The sequence below is a fragment of the Dendrobates tinctorius genome, unplaced genomic scaffold, assembly GCF_039654945.1.
Source record: "Dendrobates tinctorius isolate UK_male_01 unplaced genomic scaffold, ASM3965494v1 ptg000154l, whole genome shotgun sequence".
Classification (NCBI taxonomy): domain Eukaryota; kingdom Metazoa; phylum Chordata; class Amphibia; order Anura; family Dendrobatidae; genus Dendrobates; species Dendrobates tinctorius.
The window spans coordinates 10,990,537-11,014,000 of NW_027361821.1; the positions used below are offsets into that span (position 1 = coordinate 10,990,537).

At 39.8% G+C, this 23,464-nt stretch overlaps 1 protein-coding gene across 8 annotated transcripts in view; it reads right to left on the reverse strand.

Moving 5' to 3' along the window:
- Positions 1-23,464, reverse strand: part of TENM1 (teneurin transmembrane protein 1) — a 1,357,925-nt gene that overhangs the window by 1,221,504 nt on the left and 112,957 nt on the right. For 7 of the 8 annotated variants that reach the window (XM_073547619.1, XM_073547618.1, XM_073547617.1 and 4 more), the window contains exon 2: positions 6,087-6,228. The exons of the other annotated variant lie outside the window; for it this stretch is intronic. The gene's annotated coding sequence lies outside the window, so the exon portion shown is untranslated. The remainder of the gene's footprint in view (positions 1-6,086; positions 6,229-23,464) is intronic. 8 annotated transcript variants of the gene reach the window in all.

The window sequence follows — 23,464 nt, forward strand, 5'->3', positions numbered from 1 at the left end:
TCTGTAATTGTGATTTACTTTCTTATATGGTGCCATTAATTTCACAACACTTTACAAACATCATCATGACTTTCTTCAGTGGGGCTAAAAATCTAAATGCCCTATCAGTATGTATTTTGAGTTTGGGAGGAAACAATACAACCTGGAGAAAACTCACGCAAACAAGGGGAGAACATACAAACTCCCTGCAGATGTTGTTCATTTTGGGATTTGAACTGAGGACCCCAGTGCTGCAAGGCTGCAGTGCTAACCACTGAGCCACCATGATTATATCATTGCTATATAAATTCACAGTAGTTGTACTGTACCATATGCAATACACTAGATGTGGGGTCTCTAAGTTTCTTCTCTTATATCCTAGCCTAACCTAGAAAAAAGTTTATACATTACAATGTACAGAATGTGCACGTTATCTATGACTTATCCATTCTCAATGTCCATCACTAGATATGGGCAAAATCCTTAAAGAAAAACACTAATACATATGTATGATACATTGACATGTGCAAAAACTGCAAATAGGCTGTCAACCCAGCCTTGCTATTTTATGTAAGAGCTCAGTACTCCACTAAGTTGCTTGTCAGTTTCCTAAAGGGCCAGAAAATATTTAAACCATATGTGTTTTGTGCAATGCATATGTCATATATATTAATCTGTTCATATATAAAACATGGCATGGCATAACATCATGCACGCCACCATTTACTTGATTGGGCAGTCACAATTCAAGCATACATTTTTTGTGTTTAGGCAGCTCTCATCAGATTATCTCCTTACATGTTTAAGTCTACTGGTTACCTTTGTTAGTGGAATCTTTCAGGAAGACCATCCATCATGTGAGAGACCATAATTATTATATTTCTTTAAAGGGATTAGCCCAGACTCCTTTTTCACCTCTGGAGCAAGGCACTTATCAGCAAGTAGTTGCTAATTACCTGTCTGTTCTGCCCTGCATTAATCTCTCCTGGCTAATTCATAGACTGCTCCAGCTGGTTGGTTTCCTGCTTCCTATGACATCAGTTATATATTTTCCGCTATGTTTTATCAATATGGCGCCACTGACGATATCATGTTGATTAACAGCTGGCTTCCCACAGTTAGAAATATGAGATAAGTATAAGGGTATGGTAGAATAATTTTTTGCCATAAATTTTCAGGAAATATATGGTAGTATGATGTCAAGATGGACAAGAATGATTCAAGCACCATGATGAATGGATGGGCACAATGTCCTGGTAGCTGGAAAACTAGTATCAAATACAGTGGATACAGAATATATTCAGACCCCTTTACATTTTGGTAAATTCAAAAAAGTTCATTTTTTTCTCATTAATATGCACTCTGCATCATATCTGGATGGAAAAAAACAGAAATATAGACATTTTTGCAAAGTGATTAAAAAAGAAAACTGAAATATCACATGGTCATAAATATTCATACCCTTTGCTCAGACACTCATATTTAAGCCACATGATGTCGATTTCCTTGTGATACTCCTTGAGATGGTTATACTCCTTTATCAGAGTTCAGCTGTGTTTAATGAAACTGATAGGACTTGATTTGTAAAGGCACGCACCTGTCTATATAAGACCTCACAGCTCACAGTGCATGTTAAACCAAATGAGAATCTAGAGGTCAAAGGAACTGGCTAAGGAGCTCAGAGACAGAATTGTGGCAATGCACAAATCTGGACAAGGTTACAAAAGAATTTCTGCAGTACTCAAGGTACCTAAGAGCACAGTGGCCTCCATAATCCTTAAATGGAAGAAGTTTGGGACCACCAGAAGTTTTCTTAGACCTGGCCGTCCAGCCAAACTGAGGAATCATGGAAGAGCCTTGGTGAGAGAGGTAAAGAAGAACCCCAAGATCACTGTGGCTGAGCTCCACAGATGCAGTAGAGAGATGGGAGAAAGTTCCACAAAGTCAACTTTCATTGCAGCCCTCCACCAGTCAGGCCTTTATGGCAGAGTGGCCCGACAAAAGCCTCTCCTCAGAGCCAGATATATGAAAGCCCACACGGAGTTTGCTAAAAAACACATGAAGGACTCCCAGACTATGAGAAATAAGATTCTCTGGTCTGATGAGATGAAGATAGAACTTTTTGGTGATAATTCTAAGTGGTATGTGGGGAGAAAACCAGGCACTGCTCATCACCTGCCCAATAGAAACCCAACACTGAAACATGGTGGTAGCAGCATCATGCTATGAGGTGTTTTTCAGATGCAGTGATAGGATGACTGGTTTTAATTGAAGGAAACATGAATATGGCCAAATACAGAGATATCCTGGATTACAACCTCTTCCAGAGTGCTCTGGACCTCAGACTTGGCCGAAGGTTCACCTTCCAACAAGACAATAACCCTAAGCACACAGCTAAAATAGCAAAGGAGTGGCTTCAGAACAACTCTGTGACCATTCTTGACTGGCCTAGCCAGAGCCCTGACCTAAACCCAATTGAGTATCTCTGGAGAGACCTGAAAATGGCTCTCCACCAACGTTCCCCATCCAACCTAATGGAACTGGAGAGGTTCTGCAAGGAAGAATGGCAAATCCAAGTGTGAAAAACTTGTTGCATCATTCTCAAGAAGACTCATTGCTGCACTAGCTCAAAATGTTGCTTCTACTCAATACTGAGCAAAGGACCTGAGTACTTATGACAATGTGATATTTCAGTTTTTTTTTAATATATTTGCAAACATTTCAATATTTTTTTTCAGTCACGATGGGCTGTGCAGAGTGTACATTAATGAGAAAAAAAATGAACTTTTTTGAATTTACCAAATGGTTGCAATGGATCAAAGAGTGAAAAATTTAAAGGGGTCCGAATACTTTCCGTACCCACTGTAATTTGCTAATTAATAATTACTTGCATTAATGCTTTTTTTTTACAATTTTTCTTTGTCCAACTTTTTATGTTCATGAGAATAAACATAAAATAATATTACTTAGATGATTCTGATTTTTGTTTTGACAAAAATATCCATGTGTTTGATGATTACTTTTCCAAGCCATTAATCCTTCTTCTACCAGATGCCAATTTGTGCCGTGACTCATCTTTTGATTGCCCGATTCTTCTGTTGCTTTTAAGAAGTTCATGTAAGTATAAACCATGTATTATTACTATGTCTCAGTTCATTGTTTTGTGTTTTGTTTTCTACATCAGTGAATATTATTATTTTGGCTTATTAAAGGTTGTTAATATTCTTAGCACCATGTTGAATCCTCTTTCATCATTATCCAGTTTATTTATTTATTTTTCATATGTTTAATGAACACATTGAATAAGCACGTTGATAGTTTTGAACTTTCAGTTGAAGAAGTGGTTTGAAGATTATTGTGAAGCTATAAGATTCTCATGCAGACACACTTGGATGAGAACAGTGATTTACGTAGTCAACACAATCTTTTTTTCAATGACGCTTATGAGGAATCTTTTTATATACCTTGACTTTCATAGTTTTATAGTATTCAAGTGCCCAATGAGCATCTTACATGATGAATAGAAGAACCACAAACCAGTCTTTAACTAGAGTTCATACCTATAATACACCACTTAAATTACTGGTGACTACTTATGTGCAGAGAAGGCTCTAATTCCATGTCTCCACTCCTTATAGTTATGCGACTGATTTTTGCTTTATTTCTTCTCTAGAAACTCATACTAAAGCACCAATTTTTACAGCCATCATAAAATCAGGATGCTCAATGGAAAATGATGTGACAACATTGCAAACTTACAGTATCAGCAAACAGCTTTACATTTTATAATAGACATTCAAGACATAATATCCCCTGTCCAGAGATTTCAGTATATACACAGTATTATGGAAAGAAGAAAAATGACATTTATTTTCACTGTAAAGCTGCTTGCGGGTAAGAATTATCAGACTAACCTTTGACTTTAACCTTGCAATAAATTGCAGTGAAAATTCTCATCAATATGCAATATCTGTTCTTTATAAATATCAAATGCTACAGTAAAATTATCAATAAGCGAGAAAAGGCCAAAGTAAAATGTCTTGAAATGTGAACAGTTAACATGGGAATGCAGATGTATGAGTGCATACTTTCTGAATGACTAAATATATAAGTAAAACCTGTGCAAAACATCAATAGTGACTTTGTCAGAATTGAACTATAATTCTAAAGGTTCTTTTTTCTATTTAGATCTCTGGTGTTAATATGTAACTGCTATTTCTGGAGAATTAGCAGGAGAATGTCTGTGTCTGCCTCCAGCTCCTCTCTTACATCCCCCCCTCTTCTTTCCATAAAATGTAATAAGCAGCAACCATCATGTTGCATCTAAGCAATGTGGAAATATGTATTCACTGAAGACAGATATTTCCACTCAAATCAGAGTTAAAGATCAGTCCAGGAGGAGAAAAAGGTAGATTTATCTGATGAGATATATTACAAAGTTTCTTCATGTGTACTATTGACTTATGAAAAAAAAGAATAGTAATTATCCTATTTTATAGACTTTAAGACGCATCAGACCATAATATGCACCCCAAATTTTGGGGAGTAGTATAGGAATTAAAAAAAAATAAATGGAGGTGTTTCTTGAAGTCCACTTTTACTATATCTTACCAGGCTGAGGTGGAGCTGGATCCCAGATGGCAGGGTCGCTGCTGCAGGAAGATGATGGTGAGGGCAGGAATGGGGCAGTGCTGCGGGCCCCGGGTTGGGAGGAGGGCATGTTAGGCAGTGCAAGGATGCGGCAGGATCCAAGCTTTTACAAAATGTCAGCAAAGTCCCCACATTTCCCATTCTTTTCACTGACATGGAATTCAGGAAAATGCACAGATTGAGATCTTGGGGGATGAGATCTTTGGAGCTGAGATCTCAATTTGCACAGCTGCCACCTCTGGAGGCCATTTTCTCAAAGTTCACTGCAGTGAACATTCTCTAAAAGCCCATAGCCTTTTTCTTCATGTAAACTATAAATTACAACCTGTTCTCACATTTCCTAATAGCTCAGTGTGTTTTTAGGTTGATGAAGAATTCCCAAGAAAAGAGAAACAGCATCATCCAGCTCATCAATAGCGGTCTCTCAGCCAATAAAATTGCCAAACTGCATCATGTGAGTGACATTACTGTTGGTTTGTATGCTGAAGGGGCTGAAGTAGGATTTATAGTGAGGGGCACACAGAAATGTACACTCTTTGTCTGACTCCTTTTCAAGAATCAGGAGTGTACGACTCCAGCACGCCCCCTCATCAAGATTGGCGTGAACAATGATCAATCAGGCCCCTTATTTATGACAGAAATTCAAGGATTATTTAAAGAATGATTAAGGCTGGAAAAAAACATTTTTTTCTAATTGAATTTCTTACTAAATAATTTAGATGCTAAAATTAAAGTATTACCTTCACCAAGATTATGATACATCAAGAAAAGGATATTTTAGTGTACTTTCATTAATTAAACGTGCCAGGCAAAGTCTCTATGGTGTCCTTTTATTACAGTTTTTTATGTAATTTTCTTTGGTTAAAATAAATACAAAGCTCAACTGGATACCTTACATTGAAGCGTGGATTCTCCTCTAAGCATTGTTTTTAGGGCTTCCATGGGAAAACTCAAATTGTTATACTTTGTACTCACTAATTCAGGGTTATGTGGGCGACAATATGGTGCTTAGTACCATAATTACACAATACATCTGCATTGTCCATGGCGTCACAGGACAAACTTCACACAGATGTCATAATGTGACATTTTTAATTTCAGTTTTTATTGGATGCAGTTACAGCTGTTAATCATAAATCTGTGGAAAAATGGACCAAATCGAAATGTAGAAAGTCCAAGTTAATTCAACCTGGTCTTTTTTGCTCTTCAGTGAAGTTGGTGCATTGGAATATCAACAGATATGCTCATCTCTAATCAACATAAAAGTTAAGAGTTAAAAAAATGTATCATAAAAGCATAGGCTGCCTCTCATTTTCCAGTATTCCTTCCTAAGACAACTCCACACAATTGTAAGTTTTGTATCTATAACAAATATATTTTACTTTCTAAACATTTTCATTTACAATTTATTGATAGGTAAAAACCCCCAGTAGTGGATGAAAATGAATACTTCTTACCACTCCAAGATCCTCTATGACAAGAAGGGAAGGCTTAAGGTGAAGCTTTTATTCTACTGTTGAAGTGGACCACAGTAATCCTTAGTCAGTCTGAAAAAGCCCTCTGCATTCCAGTTTCACATTTGATACGTTCTTCAATATCCTGGAATTAACAACCATAGTAAGTTTTTTTTTTCTTTATTTCTTTTTTATAACCACACAGTTCAAAACAATTAGTACATAAAAACCCACATTCCTTCATCCAGGAACCTTGAAAAGGATAAGGAATGTTGTCTAATACTCAATACATTGCTTTTTACAGTACATTTAATCAGTCCTTCACCTATGAAAGGTATATTTTGAAAGAATGCATAATAGTCATTGTAAGGCTAGTTTCACACTAGCGTTTATTCCACGCAGTGCACGGCGCCGCTAAGCCCCGCCCCCTGCCGGCTCCCTGCCTGCCCCATCCGGTCATCGCCGCCTACTATCGCACATGGACGCTTGTGATCTGTGCACCCATCTTTAGCATAGGGTGCGCAGATCGTGCGCTGGCCGTGTGCTAGTAGGATTTTGGCGTGCGCTGTGCACTTTTGAAGGTGCGCCCGTGTGCGCCAAACGCAGCATGTTGCATTTCAGCGCGCTCGGCGCACCTTCAAAAATGCACAGCGCATGTCAAAATCCTACTAGCACATGGCCAGCACACGATCTGCGCACCCTATACTAAAGATAGGGTGCGCAGATCGCAAGCGTCCACGTGCGATAGTAGTCGGCGATGACCGGATGGGGCGGGCAGGGAGCCGGCATGGGGCGGGGCTTAGCGGCGCCGTGCGCTGCGTGGAATAAACGCTAGTGTGAAACTAGCCTTCGATATTTCAGTAATGAATGCACTAATAACATCAGAACTTAAGTGCTGTAATCCATACGTGCAGGCATTGTAATGTTACATTGATATTTAGAATATGTGGTATGTTTTACTAGAATGGGACCTATTTTGACTGTTTTTTAGCTGAATATATGTCATGCACTATAGCTACAATGTTTCAAGTAATAGAATGCATATTTCTGCATTTTTCTGATAAGTTTGTTATCGTTTAACTTAGACTTCAAAGTATGGAAATACTCAAGATTTATCACAGTAGCTCAGGATGGATGATAAATTTGCCACATTTTTAAACACTGATTCCATAGCTTTATATTATACTGAATGCTTGTCTAACTATTGTTTAAACAAAATATTTGAAATGCTACTGTCAATCTCTGACAGTGGCATTTGTCACACGCCAGCAGTAGTTCGCATCAGAACACTTACCCATCAGTGCTCCCATGACGTGATCGCAGGGTGCCCATGATGTCATTGTGGGGCACTGATGGGTTGCCATGACAGGAAGGGGTCTGCTGAAGATCTCTGTGCTTCTCTTAATGATCATTCTTTGAAAGCCCAGCGTTTAGCTGGCTGTTGTGAATTCTCTCTCTGTCTTTCCTCTGGTGATTGCTGAAGGTTGTGGAGCTGGTCTGACTGACAGAGGGGTTGCGAGTTCTCTTTCTGGGCTCCCTCTGGTGGTTACTGGAGGTAGTGGAGCTGATCTGATTGACAGAGGCTTGCCACCTGATAATGAGGAAGACGATTGGAGATCTGGGGTTTCATATTGGGATTTAAGACAGCCGACTCCCTCTATCTCTGCTGGTGATTTTCTTCCTGTGCCTCCTAAGGTCTGATGTCTCCTGCTCTGTCCCTGCATGTTCAGCTAAGTGGTTCATTTGCTAAGCTGTTTGCATTTGATCTGGTTTTGTCTATCTCTGCTTTGTGCGGGTCAGCCAGCTCCAGCTGTGGCTGTGCTGAATCAGTGCCCATATGTTACTGCTTGTGCCAGTTAGTTTTGTCCCCTGTTATATTGTTCTCTTTTTGCTTTGCTTTCAGAATATACCAGAGTGTTGATATAGTGGGGGCAAAATCGTGCGACTTTAGTGTTTTTGTGCATCAGACGTGTTGAACTTTTGCAGGGTTTTTTGCGTGATTGCAGACAGTGTCTTTCCTTTCCTGTCCTGTCTATTCAGTGTGGGCCCCATCATCTGCTCAGTCTATTTTCCTATCTGCATTTGTGTTTTCATCTTGTCTCACCCACAATATATGTTTGGGGGCTATCTATTCCTTTGGGGTCTGCTCTGGGGCAGTTTAGATTTCACCTTTCTTGCTTTAGGCTTAGTTACCTCTCCAACTGTGCCGAGGTATGCTCCACGGCTACTGCTAGTTGTGTGGACAGGATCAGGGGTCTACAATCTGCTTAGTTACCAACCTCTCTGGTTTTCTGTGGCTTAGCCTTGGCCTGCTATCCTCCTCAGTGGTCCATTCATAACAGCTGGCATTCATAGGAGATTGTGATCTTTGCCCAACATATCAGTGCTAATGCACTACAATGTATAGTACAAGCGATCAGACAATTGTAACTTCAATTCCCCTAAAGGAACTATTCAATACAGTAAAAAGTAAAAAATAAATAAAATAAAAAACAAAAAATGCAAAAGTTCAAATCACCAACCATTTTGCCCCATTCAAACTAAAACAATGAAAAATATATATATATATACATATTTGGAATAGATGTATTCGTAAAAGTCTGATCTATAAAAAAAGGAAATTAATCTAATTGGTAAATGGAAGTAACGGGTAAAAAGAATAATAAAACCCCCAGTATTATGTTTTTTTCAAAACATCATATCCACCCCAAAATGGAACCAATAAAAATGTCAGTGCAAAAAAAAAATAATCACACAGCACTATATCCTGAAAATGTAAAGCCTTACCAGTCTCGGAAAATGTGGACACAAGCAAAGTTTGTTTCCTTTTATAAATTTCAAATTTTTTTTCACCACATAAATATAAAAAAACAAACCTATACATGCTTGGTGTCAGCGTTCTTGTACTGACCTAGAGAATCATATTGCCAGGTCAGTTTTACCGCATGATGGAAAAGGGAAATAAAACCCCACAAAACAATTGTGGATTTGCACTTTCAACATACTTGGAATTTTGTTTCCTGTTTTCCAGTGCATCACAAGATAAAATGAATGATGTCATTAAAAAGTACAACTCGCCTCGTGAAAACAGTTTCTCACATAGCTATGTGGACTGAAAATTAAAGAAAAAGTTCTAGCTCTTAGAGGAAGAGGAGCAAAAAATGTAAAAAGAAAAATCGCCCAAGGGTGAAGCGGCTAAGAAAGTATATCTGAAAGTTGAAACTTGTTCTTATTAGGCATACATTCCTGGAAGATGTAAAAATATTTAATGACACTCCACAAATTGTGAATTAATTTCCTGGAATATTTATAAATAAACTGATGAGCTGATAATAAATGACTTGCCTAAGTGTGATAAATCTGACAGCAAGATTAAAAATGCAATTATTGGACATGGCAGCCATATTAAACAATACCATGTGAATAGGCAAAGGCTGACATAAGATAAAGATCACAACATGGACTTGAAGGCACTGTTCCAATATTTATTTCCATAAGCTACCTATTGCTTTGTGGTAAGGAATATGTTGTAGCAGTCCACAATGTTTTCTTTTATTCACAAAACAAAGCATGGTACAGAGATGTATTTATGAACAACCAACCTCAGACTGGCCCAAGCGAATTCCCTGGAGGTCCCCTGTGCAGGAGTGGGCTTCTCACATGAGCAGTGCTTGGCAGAGTACACTTGAATGAACCATTTAGAGATGGAACCATTTAAAGATGGAAGCAGTATCTCATAATTAAACACACTGCCCAGTTTATTCTTCTTTTAGTCTGTACATTTTTGAAGTCTATTTTATGTTTGCCATTGTGGTTGGGGTTTGGGAGCTTTCAGATGTTTTTGTCTGATACATCAATATCATCTTTTTTTTTACATTTTTGATTAAATGTACTCCAGTTGCTCCAAAGAGTAATTTTACTTACATCTGAAATTTTGGCCCAAACTTTGTGACATTTTAGCAGAACATGAACCATTTTGCTCTCAAAAAAATAAAAAAGACAAAAATGAAAGAGCACTTTTTACATTGCAAACCTCTTGAACCACATGCGCCATTATGAAAAAAATGTGGTACAGAAAATGTCAATGAATACCACATGACAGAGAAAGAAAAATTACTTGCAAAAATTCATATGAAATGTCAGGCCTATAATATTCCAGAACTTTTGAATTTTTAACAACCAAAGCACTTTCCATGCATTACACATATTTCAAGTTTTATCTGCACCATATCCAAAATGGTAATTAATACCCTCTTAAGATAAACTGACTTTTAATGTAAATATCAGTTCATCAATAAAACAGATGGCAAATTCTTCTAAAATTCAGAAAAACACTCAATGGTCCTAAAATAAATTGATTCAGCTATTCCTTAGGCCTGGTTCATATGTACATGTCTCCGCTATGTGTAGCATCCATTTTTACACTTACCAGAGACGCTTTTCCACATGTAATTATTATAACCTACGGTGCTGTGCACATGTCTGCGTTTTCTCAAGGAATGTGTGACCCACACATGGACATGCCTGTCTATTGCCAGCAGCATAGGTAACAAGGGTGACTGCAAGTCAATGGATCCATTTAACATGTACCAGAATAGAATGAAGAATAGAAATTGCAAATCTGTATTTGTGAAAAATGTGAAAAGTTAATAGATAGATAGATAGATAGAAAAGATAAATATCCATGAGAGATATAATTTTTGCCTTGCATATATATCTTACTGGACATTTTTTAACCTAATAAATAAATGAAAAAAAGATGAGCATGGAACTTCCCAGGCTGATAATATCAGCTTGCATCTGTCTGCTTTATATTTGCTGGTTACCAAAAATGGGAGCTACTCCAAATCATTTTTTCTATTATTTATTTACTGGCTTAATACAATTTACACATGCAATGCACAAATTTTATATCTCACAGATATCTGTCTAGCTATTTATTATTCTATTATCTTTGCACATCTTTAACACATAAAAATATGCAAATTTTATTTGGCATTCTATTCCAGTAAATGTCACACGGACGGCACACAAATGTCATACAAAAGGTACACACGGATGGCACATGGCTTGTACAGACGTACATACGGACAGCCAAGAGAAAACCTCACAGATAGTAAAAATGAACTGTCACAACACATTTTGCACTTTGTCTCAAAATGTACAATTTTTTCTTATTATTATTATTATTATTATTGTTATCATTATTATTATTGTTTGTTTTATAATTGCTGTTATTATTATTATTGCTATTATATTTTTATAAGCTTTTAAATATGCAGATGCCCTAGAAAAAAAATACAGCACCATTTTTATAACATTGTACCAACTGGGATTTACTATTTTCTTACCAGTCATACAATCTGATCAGCAATAATTGGATAGTATAAAACTGTGTGCTCCATTAACAGTGGTATGTTTAGGTGTCAAAATATTCATATATTTCCAAGGGTAATAGCAGAGGAACAGGGCTAAGGGTATGTGCACACACTGCGGATTTTTCCGTGCGGATTCGCAGGTAAAACCATAGGTAAAGTGACCTGCGGTTTTCCTGTGGATTTGCCAGCGGTTTTCCCCTGCGGTTTGACACCTGGACAACGGAACAGGTGGCAAACCGCTGCGGAATCAGCAGAAAGAATTGACATGCTGCGGATTTAAAACTGCAGCAAATCCGCATGGAAAAATCCGCAGCATGTGCACTGCAGATTTGAAAACCCATTGGATAACATTGTACTGTACAATGTCAGCGGAATTGCTGTGGATCCGCAGAGGCCAATCCGCAGCGGATCCGCAGCAGAATCCGCAGGGTGTGCACATACCCTTAGTCTTCTGCAAAGCAGTTAATGAAACATTTCTTTTTCTGCATTATGGTACATGTAACATGACCATTTCCATTTTGTTTGGTATCACCTTGACGTGTTTAACTGCAGTACATTGAATTTAGTTAATAATTTATGACCATATTTCTTAACTGAGCCTTAAAGGCATATTATTACTTCAAATATCAGCCTCAAGTTTCACTTTGTAGACCTCTTTTATTTATTACAGACATTTAAAAAATAAATACAAGACAGAAAATCAGCAGTATGAAAACAATATGTTTCCTACCTGTCATTTATTTGGAAAAGGCTTTATTCCAGCAAGGCTTCTGCTGTGTCACATTTAATTGCCTTTGAAGTTCCTGCCAAATGAATCTGTCTTTTGAAACATACATTTCATCATTATTTTTTAGCCTTGTTACATCAATCACCTCAACTGCTATAGAAGATTTTTTTGCCCTGTGAAGTGATAATTTCTTCTACCACCACTAATGAGGCAAACCATGGTCTTCGGGGAGGTGAGATGTTTTACAGACAGCTGCAGATTAAGGTGCTGTACATAGTATTATACAATACCTTTCTCACTATACTTTCCTTTATTAAATCACAAGTGTAAAGTCTGTCTCAACACCTCCAAACTGCACATTCCTATTAATTATATAACTGTTTGGTATCAAAAGAAGGAAGGAAGCAAAACACAGTTCAGAAAACTTTAAGAAGTGTGCAGTTCTGCATAGTAGCTTGAATATTCAAATCTCTATTGTGTTGTAATAACAGGAAAGTGTAAAGAGGTTGGCCACTACTTACCTATCCTTAAGATAGGTCATCAATATCTGATCGGTGGGGGTGCGATACTCTAACAGATCATTATGCTTGTAGGCCTAGATATTTATTCTCAATGCTTTCCCAATTGTCAGACAACAATGACAAACTGGAGTAACAGCAAGAGAAAAGTTTTACAGAGGCTAACCTTTGCACGGAGTGATTCCAGAAGTGCGCAGTCTGATCCATTCTGTGCTACAAGTGAAATTGGATATCAAATGCCAATGCAAAGGCATGAAGCAATGTTTACACAAACCATCAGATGGTATTTGCATGATATTGTGGTACAAGCCACATTCTCTTGCATACAGTCCTCTTCAGGTCAACACACAGGTTTTAAATTGGATTCAGGTATGGGCTTTAGTTTGGCCATTCCAGAACTTTGATTTTCTTATGACAAAGCCATTATTTTGTTAATATGGAGGTATACTTAGGATCACTGTAATGCTGAAAGGTGAAATTCCGCTTCATCTTCTGCTTTTTGGCATAAGACTTGAGGCTTTTGTTGCAGAATTGACTGATGTATAGAACTGTTCATAATTCCCTAAATCTTGAATATTGCCTCTCTTTTATCTATCAAAAAGCAGCCCTAAAGCATAAGTCCCATTAAGCACCAAAACCTCCACCATGCTTCACTGTTGGAATGCTGTTTCTTATGGTGATGTGCAGTGTTGGCTTAGCGCCAAACAAACCTTTTGGAATTATAGCCAAAAAATTCAACATTGGTCTCATCAGACCATAACATGTTTTCCCACAAGCTTTTGGCAGACTTGTTTTAGGTTTTGGCAAAACATAGGCAGGCTTGGATGTTTTTCTTTGTAATGAAAAGCTTCCAACTTGCCACACAATCCGACAGGCCAGTCATAGAAGAGAGAGATTTTTGTCACATGCAGTACACAACCAGTACTTGCCAGAAATTCCTGAACCTCCTTTAATGTTGCTGGAGGCCTCTTCCCATACAAATTTTCTCCTTGCCTTTCCATCAGTTTTTGAGGGATGTGTAGTTCTAGGCTATGTAGCTGTTGTGCAACATTTTTGACACTATTTGATGACAATCGTCACAGTGTTCTATGGTATATCTAATGCCTTGAAAATGCTTTGGTACCCTCCTCCTGACTGGTAACTTTCAACAATGAGATCTCTTTGAGGTGTCGTAAGCTGTTTACAAACCATGGCTTTTAAAATGCAGCTAAGAAAATGTCAGAAAAATCCAATTGGAAAAGTTAAACGTTATACAACTTTAATCAAAATCACTTTAAATCATGCCAGCTGTGTACTGACCACTATTTACTGTAAGTTTAACACAACCCCATTCACTAATTTAGTTTTTTATTTTTATCGTCTCCTAAAAATTATTCTAGTTTGTTGCTCAATGATTTGTACAGATTAAGGGTGACATTAAAAGTGGAAAAAAATTGGAATTTTTTTCTTCTTGGTGTGACTTTTTTACGTAACAAAAACTTGGCATATTAATAGGGGTGTTTAGGATTTTTATTGCCATTGTATCAGCAGACTGGTGGTTTAAATAGAGGTGTAGCACACCTAATACATGCTAAAATCTGCAATAAAGGTGCACAATAACAACATACACTCACTGGCCACTTTATTAGGTACACCTGTCCAACTGTGTGTTAAGACTTAATTTCTAATCAGCCAATCACATGGCGGCAACTCAGTGCATTTAGGCATGTAGACATGGTCAAGACAATCTCCTGCAGTTCAAACCGAGCATCAGTATGGGGAAGAAAGGTGATTTGAGTGCCTTTGAACGTGGCATGATTGTTGGTGCCAGAAGGGCTGGTCTGAGTATTTCAGAAACTGCTGATCTACTGGGATTTTCACGCACAACCATCTCTAGGGTTTACAGAGAATGGTACGAAAAAGAAAAAAAATCCAGTGAGCGGCAGTTCTGTGGCCGGAAATGCCTTGTTGATGCCAGAGGTCAGAGGAGAATGGGCAGACTGGTTCGAGCTGATAGAAAGGCAACAGTGACTCAAATTGCCACCCGTTACAACCAAGGTAGGCAGAAGAGCATCTCTGAACGCACAGTGCGTTGAACTTTGAGGCAGATGGGCTACAGCAGAAGACCACACTGGGTACCACTCCTCTCAGCTAAGAACAGGAAACTGAGGCTACAATTTGCACAAGCTCATCGAAATTGGACAGTAGAAGATTGGAAAAACGTTGCCTGGTCTGATGAGTCTCGATTTCTGCTGCGACATTCGGATGGTAGGGTCAGAATTTGGCGTAAACAACATGAAAGCATGGATCCATCCTGCCTTGTATCAACGGTTCAGGCTGGTGGTGGTGGTGTCATGGTGTGGGGAATTTTTTCTGGGCACTCTTTGGGCCCCTTGGTACCAATTGAGCATCGTTGCAACGCCACAGCCTACCTGAGTATTGTTGCTGACCATGTCCATCCCTTTATGACCACAATGTACCCAACATCTGATGGCTACTTTCAGCAGGATAATGCGCCATGTCATAAAGCTCGAATCATCTCAGATTGGTTTCTTGAACATGACAATGAGTTCACTGTACTCAAATGGCCTCCTCAGTCACCAGATCTCAATCCAATAGAGCATCTTTGGGATGTGGTGGAACGGGAGATTCGCATCAGGGATGTGCAGCCGACAAATCTGCGCCAACTGTGTGATGCCATCATGTCAATATGGTCCAAAATCTCTGAGGAATGCTTCCAGCACCTTGTTGAATCTCTGCCACGAAGAATTGAGGCAGTTCTGAAGGCAAAAGGGGGTCCAACCCGTTACTAGCATGGTGTACCTAATAAAGTGGCCAGTGAGTGTATATTTCTGATTGCTATGAAATACCCCTATCTAGTAGTGAAAAGGATGTAAATGTATGATTAATCAAAAATCTACAAAAGACATATGGAACCAGCCAATCATGTCACTGGAGCTGGCGGTAAATCAAAGGTGCATATATAAATATATAAACAGTATATATGTATATATGATTACAGCACATGCATGCATATATATATATATGAGTACAGTATATACATACATATGTGCATATTAAAAAGATGCGCAACGCATTTATTTAGCATTATGCAAATCTTAAAAAATGAATGTAAAATTTACCATAAAATGATCAAGAAATTATCTTCGAGGCATACCTCTAAACTAATTGCTTTTCATATAGGAAAAACGTCAGGGAGCCAGTTTTAATAGAAACACACTCCCCTGTGCCTTCTCAAAATAAAACACACTTTCAGCAATCAAATTCATTCCCTAACAACTCCAAGTTTATTTTTGAATATCTTACACTAATTTGCTCTGTGATCATTTTCAGGGGTAATTGTGTACTTTAGTTGAAAAAAGGGAATATTATTCAACAAGCAGTATATTTGCAGCCACAGTCATACATATGCATGTTATCATACAGCTGGGGGAGTAATCCTACAAAAGTAAGCTCATAGTGATTTTAGGTTGGGAGAATTTTAGATAAATGAATTGTTCTGTGTATCTCTATATCATTTCAATTACTCCCCAGATACAAGTAATCCTTTACTTTTTATATGTTCTGAGAGCTGCATCTGCACACAGTGGTGTATTTATGTAATAGTTACTGCAGTAGAGAACTAGATCCGGTTATTGGAAAATTTAAAGAACTAATATTTGTTAAAGAAGTTACTGCTATTGTTACAGTAATTAGAGATATCCAATTAGTAGAGATGAGCAAACCTGTTTGAGGCAAATTGGATTCACCTCAAACTTTGCACATAAATTAACATCCTTCTGAATACTAATTTTGTTTGATTTGCTTGCTCTGAATCCAGCAAAATGGCGTCCAGTTGACACTGCTGAATTTTAGCGGGCTGGAAAAAGCTCACTTGTCCTCCTGCCATAATCCCCCATCCCAATGCTCTGGGTGTCTAGTCCTCCTTGCCTCCTTTTTGTCTCTTTTGCCATCTTCTCTTGGTGCCAGGGCTTCCAAATGCTGAGTAGACCAGAGACATCTTAACTTGCGTAGCCCAAGACTTTGTCAACGCTGACTTATTGTGACATCTGAGGTCTAGTCAGCACTGCAAGCCACAGCACCAAGTGAACATGACAGAAGAGCCTCAGAGGATGCGTGAAGGATCAAATGTGCACCTTATCAAGTGGGGCACTGCAGTAGTAGGACATGTAAGTGGTGGTGTGAGTATTTATTTTTGCTTAATATTTGGGGATCTGGAGAGACCTGGAGCATTAAATTCTCATCTAATAATTTAAATGTAAATTGAATTTCTTTGACAAATTTGAACAAATGGCTAGAATTGAATTTTGATCACCAATAGCAACTAAACATTAAGAATATATTAATCCTTTTAAATAATGCCAAATGAAAAGAATTTATAAACTCAAACAATTTGGTTCCAATCTTAAGCTGCAGATTTTGGGGTTGAAGTAATTATTATGTACTTACAATTTATTCACAATACATATTAGGTTCTACAGTATGGCGCTAATATATATAGACATATAGGCCGCAATTCTTCAAGACTAGCATTTTGTACAACTTTCTTTATAAAGGGTGTGTTGGAACAAGATGCACCAAATTCGTCAAGAAGTATGCACCTCCCAGTGAATTTTGCATATCTTTCAATGCTGCTATACTCCACCACAAGAAATTAACATTTCTGTTGCAAATTACTTTTCTTTGTGATGTCAGTTATTGTGAATTTGTCAGCTTCGCTTGGCCATTCACTCTGTTGTCTAAGCTCCACAAAGTTTTCAAAAGGTTTGCAAAGCTAGTCTAAAAACAACAAAAATCACAACATTTTAACGCAACATCTTAGGGACTTTTCAAACAGTTTTGCGCCAGAACTCAACTGTTTGATGAAACTGCTTTATAATGTCTAACAAACAATAAAACTGTAGTAGAAGCTACACATTGTAAATAATATTGCACTCCCCCTACAAACACAGGCTATCTTTTATTACAATTGGCATGTGCATTTTATAAATGCTGATAAAATATATCGACTAGATCAGGGATGGGCAATTAATTTTCCCGAGGGGCCACATGAGAGACCATGACTGTTGAGGAGGGCTGAATCAATAGCTTAAAATTAATTCTACTCAATTTTAATTTATTAATATTAGTTGTATCACTTAATATTGAGCAGAATTTATGCTGACACCCCCTATATATCTTTGAACCCCAGTACTGCCCCTTCTGTATATTGTATGAACCCCACAGCCCCTTATATACAGCATGAGCCTCACACAGTCTCTCCACATACAGCATGAGCCTCACACAGCCTCCCATTATGCAGCATGAGCCTCACACAGCTTCTCCATAAGCAGCATGAGCCCCACACAGTCAACGCCATATGCAGCATGAGCTCTAAATAGCCTACCCCATATGCAGCATGAGCCCTGCACAGCCTTCCTATATACAGCATGGTCCCCACACAGCCTCCCTATATACAGCATGAGCCCCACACAGCCTCATCATGTACAGCATGAGCCTCACACAGCCTCCCCATGTACAGCATGAGCCCCACACAGCCTTCCATATACAGCATGAGCCACACACAGCCTCCCCATATAGAGCATGAACCCCACACAGCCTCATCATGTACAACATGAGCCCCACACAACCTCCCCATGTACAGCATGAGCCCCACACATCGTCCCCATAGACAGCATGAGCCCAACACAGCCTCCCTATATACTGCATAAGCCCCACAGTCTCCCCATATACTGCATAAGTCTCCCACAGCCTCTCCATATACAACATGAGCCCCACACAACCTCCCCATATACTGCATGAGCCCCACAGTTTCTCCATATAGTGTATGAGGCTCCACACAGCCTCCCCTTATGCAGCATGAGCCTCACACAGCCTCCCCATAAATAGCATGAGCCCCATACAGTCTACTCCATATGCGGCATGAGCTCTAAATAGCCTACCCCATATGCAGCATGAGCCCCGCACAGCCTCCTTATATACAGCATGGTCCCCACACAGCCTCCCTATATACAGCATGAGCCCAACACAGCCTCCCTATATATACTGCATAAGCTCCACAGTCTCCCCATATACTGCATAAGTCCCCCACAGCCTCTCCATATACAACATGAGCCCCACACAGCCTCCCCATATACTGCATGAGCCCCACAGTTTCGCCATATACTGTATGAGGCTCCACACAGCCTCCCCATATACTGCATGAGGCCCCCACAGCCTCCCCATATACTGCAAGAGCCCCACACTGTGTCACTATATATTGCATGAGCCCCACACAACCTCCCTAAACACTGCATAAGCCCCACACAGCCTTCCCATATACAACATATGCCGCATACAACGTTCCCATATACAGCATGAGCCCAACACAGCCTCCCTATATTTACTGCATAAGACCCGCAGTCTCTCCATAGACTGCATAAGTCCCCCACAGCCTCCTCAAATATTGCATGAGCCCCACACAGCCTCACTATATATTGCATGAGCCCCACACAGCCTTCCTATACACAGCATGAGCCCCACACAGCCTTCACATGTACAGTATTAAACCCACAGTCTTTCCATATAATGAATGAGGCCCCCACATACTCCCCATATACTGCATGAAGCCCCCACATCCTCCCCACATACTGCATGAGCCCCACACAGCCTCCTATGTATTACATGAGCCCCACACAGCCTTCCCATATAACGCATGAGGACCACATAGCCTCCCATGTTCAGCATGTCACCCCCATAGAATCCCCATGTGCAGCATGTCACCCCATAGAATCCCAATGTGCTGTATGTCACCCCCAAAGAATCCCGATGTGCCACATATCACACCCACAGAATGCCCATGCTCTCCATGTCACCCTCATAGAATCCCCATGTCCTGCATGTCACCCCTATAAAATCACCATGTGATGTATGTCACCCCATGGAATCCCCATGTGCTGTATGTCACCCCAAAGAATCCCCATGTGCTGTATATCACCCCCATAGAATCCACATGTGTTGTATGTCACCCCCATAAAATCCCTATGTGCTGTCTGTCACCCCCATAGAATCCCCATGTGCTGTATGTCACCCCCATAGAATACAAATGTGCTGTATGTCACCACTATAGAATCCCCATGTGCTGCATGTCACCCCATAGAATCCCCATGGCTGCATGTCACCCCATAGAATCACCATGTGCTGTATGTCACCCCCATAGAATCCCCATGTACTCTATATCACCCCCATAGAATCCCCATGTGCTGCATGTCACCCCCATAGAATCCCCATGTGCTGCATGTCACCCCCATAGAATCCCCATGTGCTGCATGTCACCCCCATAGAATCCCCATGTGCTGCATGCCACCCCCATAGAATCCCCATGTGCTGCATGTCATACCCATAGAATCCCCATGTGCTGCATGTCACCCCCATAGAATCCCCATATGCAGTATGTCACCCCCATGGAATCCCCATGTGCCTCATGTCACCCCCATAGAATCCCCATCTGCTGTCTGTCACCCCCATAGAATGTTCATGTGCTGTATGTCACCCCCATAGAATCCCCATGTGCTGCACGTCACCCCCATAGAATCCCCATCTGCTGTCTGTCACCCCCATAGAATGTTCATGTGCTGTATGTCACCCCCATAGAATCCCCATCTGCTGTCTGTCACCCCCATAGAATCTCCTTGTGCTGTGTGTCACCCCCATAGAATCTCCATGTGCTGCATGTCACCCCCGTAGAATCCCCATGTCCTCCTCCTCCACTATTGCTGACTTTGCCTAGGGAGACAACAAAGAGAGCCAGGGGGCATGCACGGTGCAGCCCGCGAACCCTTGGTTTCCAGCCCCACAGCTGTCTTGGTCCGCGGGCTGGACTGAGACAGCTAGAGGGCCGGATGTGGCCTGCAGGATGCAATTTGCCCAGATCTGCACTAGATGCATTTAGCATCTAACCCCCACCCCCTGAAGATGGCTGGACCGTCATTGTAAATACATCATTGTAAATACAAACCTGTGCTTTGTATCCCCCCCACCTCATTGTAGATTGTAAGCTCCACGAGCAGGGTCGTCTTATTTCGCTTTAATTATTGTATTGTTAACGTTGTTACTTATGACTGTTGTGTTTGAAACTGTTCAACTGTAAAGCGCTGCGGAATATGTTGGCGCTATATAAATAAAGATTATTATTATTATTAGCTGTGTGTTTAGTTGCTCAAGTCGATTGTTTACTGTCACAATAAATAAAAAGTATACTAACTAACTTTTATGTTTGGCACAGAATGTATGTTGACTTATTTTTGGGTACTCTATACAAGTGTTTCTCTATCTTGAGAACTGCGTTCTCACGAATGATGTATTAACTAGTTGTTGGTGAGGCTTTTCTAGAGCTGCAGCCATCTCTAATTTAACAACTACATTGACTCATTCTGTATTTATTATAATGTTATAGTTGGCTAAAGAGATGAAAAAAGAAAAAATGTTTTAAATTTTTTTAAACTGTTACCCCAGTTGATGAGTCACAAAAATCATTTTAGAATATTTTATAAGGAGCTGGCTTATCTTTATTTGTATAATGAGATGGAGGATATGGGATGGAGGATATGTATGACGGGTACATGGGCACGGGACTATAGGATGGCGGATATGTATGATGGGTACATGGGCACGGGACTATGGGATGGAGGATATGTATGATGGGTATATGGGCATGGGACTATGAGATGAAGGATGTGTAATGGGTATATGGGCACTCGACTATGGGATGGTGAATATGTAGGATGGGTATATGGGCATGGGACTATGGGATGGAGGATGTGTGATGGGTATATGGGCATGGGACTATGGGATGGAGGATGTATGATGGGTATATGGGCATGGGACTATGGGATGGAGAATATGTATGATGGGTATATGGGCACGGGCCTATGGTATCGTGGATATGTATGATGGGTATATGGGCACGGGACTATGGGATGGAGGATAATTATAATTTGCTATAACTAACCACAGTTAGTTACTATGCCCGGGCAGCGCCGGGCTCTTCAGCTAGTACTGCATATAATGAGTGTATCTCCTTATGTTTGACCATGCTAATGTATTCATTGTTACTATTTTAGTATACCTATTTTAAGAATGATTTGCATCCCCATGGTTGTTCTGGCCATAATGTCAATCTATCACACCTTAACCCCTTAGTGATTGAGCCATTTTTGACCTTAATGACCAGGCCAATTTTAACAATTCTGACCACTGTCAGTTTATGAGGTTATAGGTCTGGAACGCTTCAATGGATTCCACTGATTTTGAGACTGTTTTTTTCATGACATATTGTACTTCGTGATAGTGGTAAAACTTATTTAGCAATTTTCAAAAATTTAAATTTTTGTTCCCTTAAATCAGAGTTGTGTCTCACAAAATAGTTAATTATTAACATTTCCTACGTATCAACTTTACATCAGCACAATTTTGGAAACATTTTCTTTGTTAGTACATTATAAGGGTTAAAATGTGACCAGTGATTTCTCATTTTTCCAACAAAATTTACAAAACCATTCTTTTAGGGACCACCTCACATTTGAAGTGACTTTGGGGGGTCAATATGACAGAAAATACCCAAAAGTGACACCTTTCGAAAAACTGCACCCCTCATGGTGTGCAAAACCACATTCAAGAAGTTTATTAACCCTTCAGGTGCTTCACAAGAACTAAAGCAATGTGGAAGAAAAAATAACATTTTACTTTTTTCACAAAAAATTTACTTTAGACCCAAACTTTTTAATTTTCACAAGAGTGTTGGGAGAAATGGACTGGAAAATTTGTTGAGCAATTTCTCCTGAGTACGCCGATACCCCATATGTGGGGCACACTGTTTGAGTGCATGGCAGGACTCAGAAGGGAGGGAGCAGTGTTTTACTTTTTGAATGCAAAATTGTCTGGAATCGATGGCGGGCGCCATGTCGCATTTGGAGAACCCCGATGTGCTTAAACAGTGGAAACACACCAATTCTAACTCCAACCTTAACACAGCCCTAACTCTAACCCTAACACACCTCTAACAAACAAAAAAGGCAAGAAGCCAGCACTGCCTATGGTCAGCATGCAATGCATAAAGTGCACATGCACTTATTAGTTTCTAAGTCTATGTGCACACATAGTTTTTGGTCTCTGCGGATTTTGTAGAGAAAACCGCAGGTAAATCCGCAGGAAAAAGACCTGCGGTTTATCTGCGGTTTTGCCCTGCGGTTTTACACCTCATAATGGATGAGGTGTAAAATTGCAGCGCTTCTGCACCAAACAATTGACATGCTGCGTTTTGAAAACCGCAGCAAAACCGCGCGGAAAAAAACGCAATATGAGCACAGCTTTTTTTATTTCCATAGGAAATAAAGGTACTGTACAATGCAGCAGAATCTGCTGCGTTTCTGCAGAGCCAAAAACGCTGTGGAAACGCAGCAGAAACCACAAAGTGTGCACATACCCTTACTGTACTTTAAAATTAGACATTTATCAAACAATTGATCAATTCTTTGAGCCACCCCGCCACGCCAAGGCATTCTCATATGGGGCATTCCTATTTTTGTTTTTTATATTCGCTGTGCCAGGTCCGCACATGGACATTTCAGATCTGACCTCCGCACTACCGAAATAGCAACCATAGATGAAGGGTGAAACAGGCCCAGACACAGGTGCATAATCAAATAGAGCCTGGGGGAGGGGAGGGCTGCTGTATGTGTGTACAGCAGCCTAGATCAATCACAATAAAGGCAGATAGAA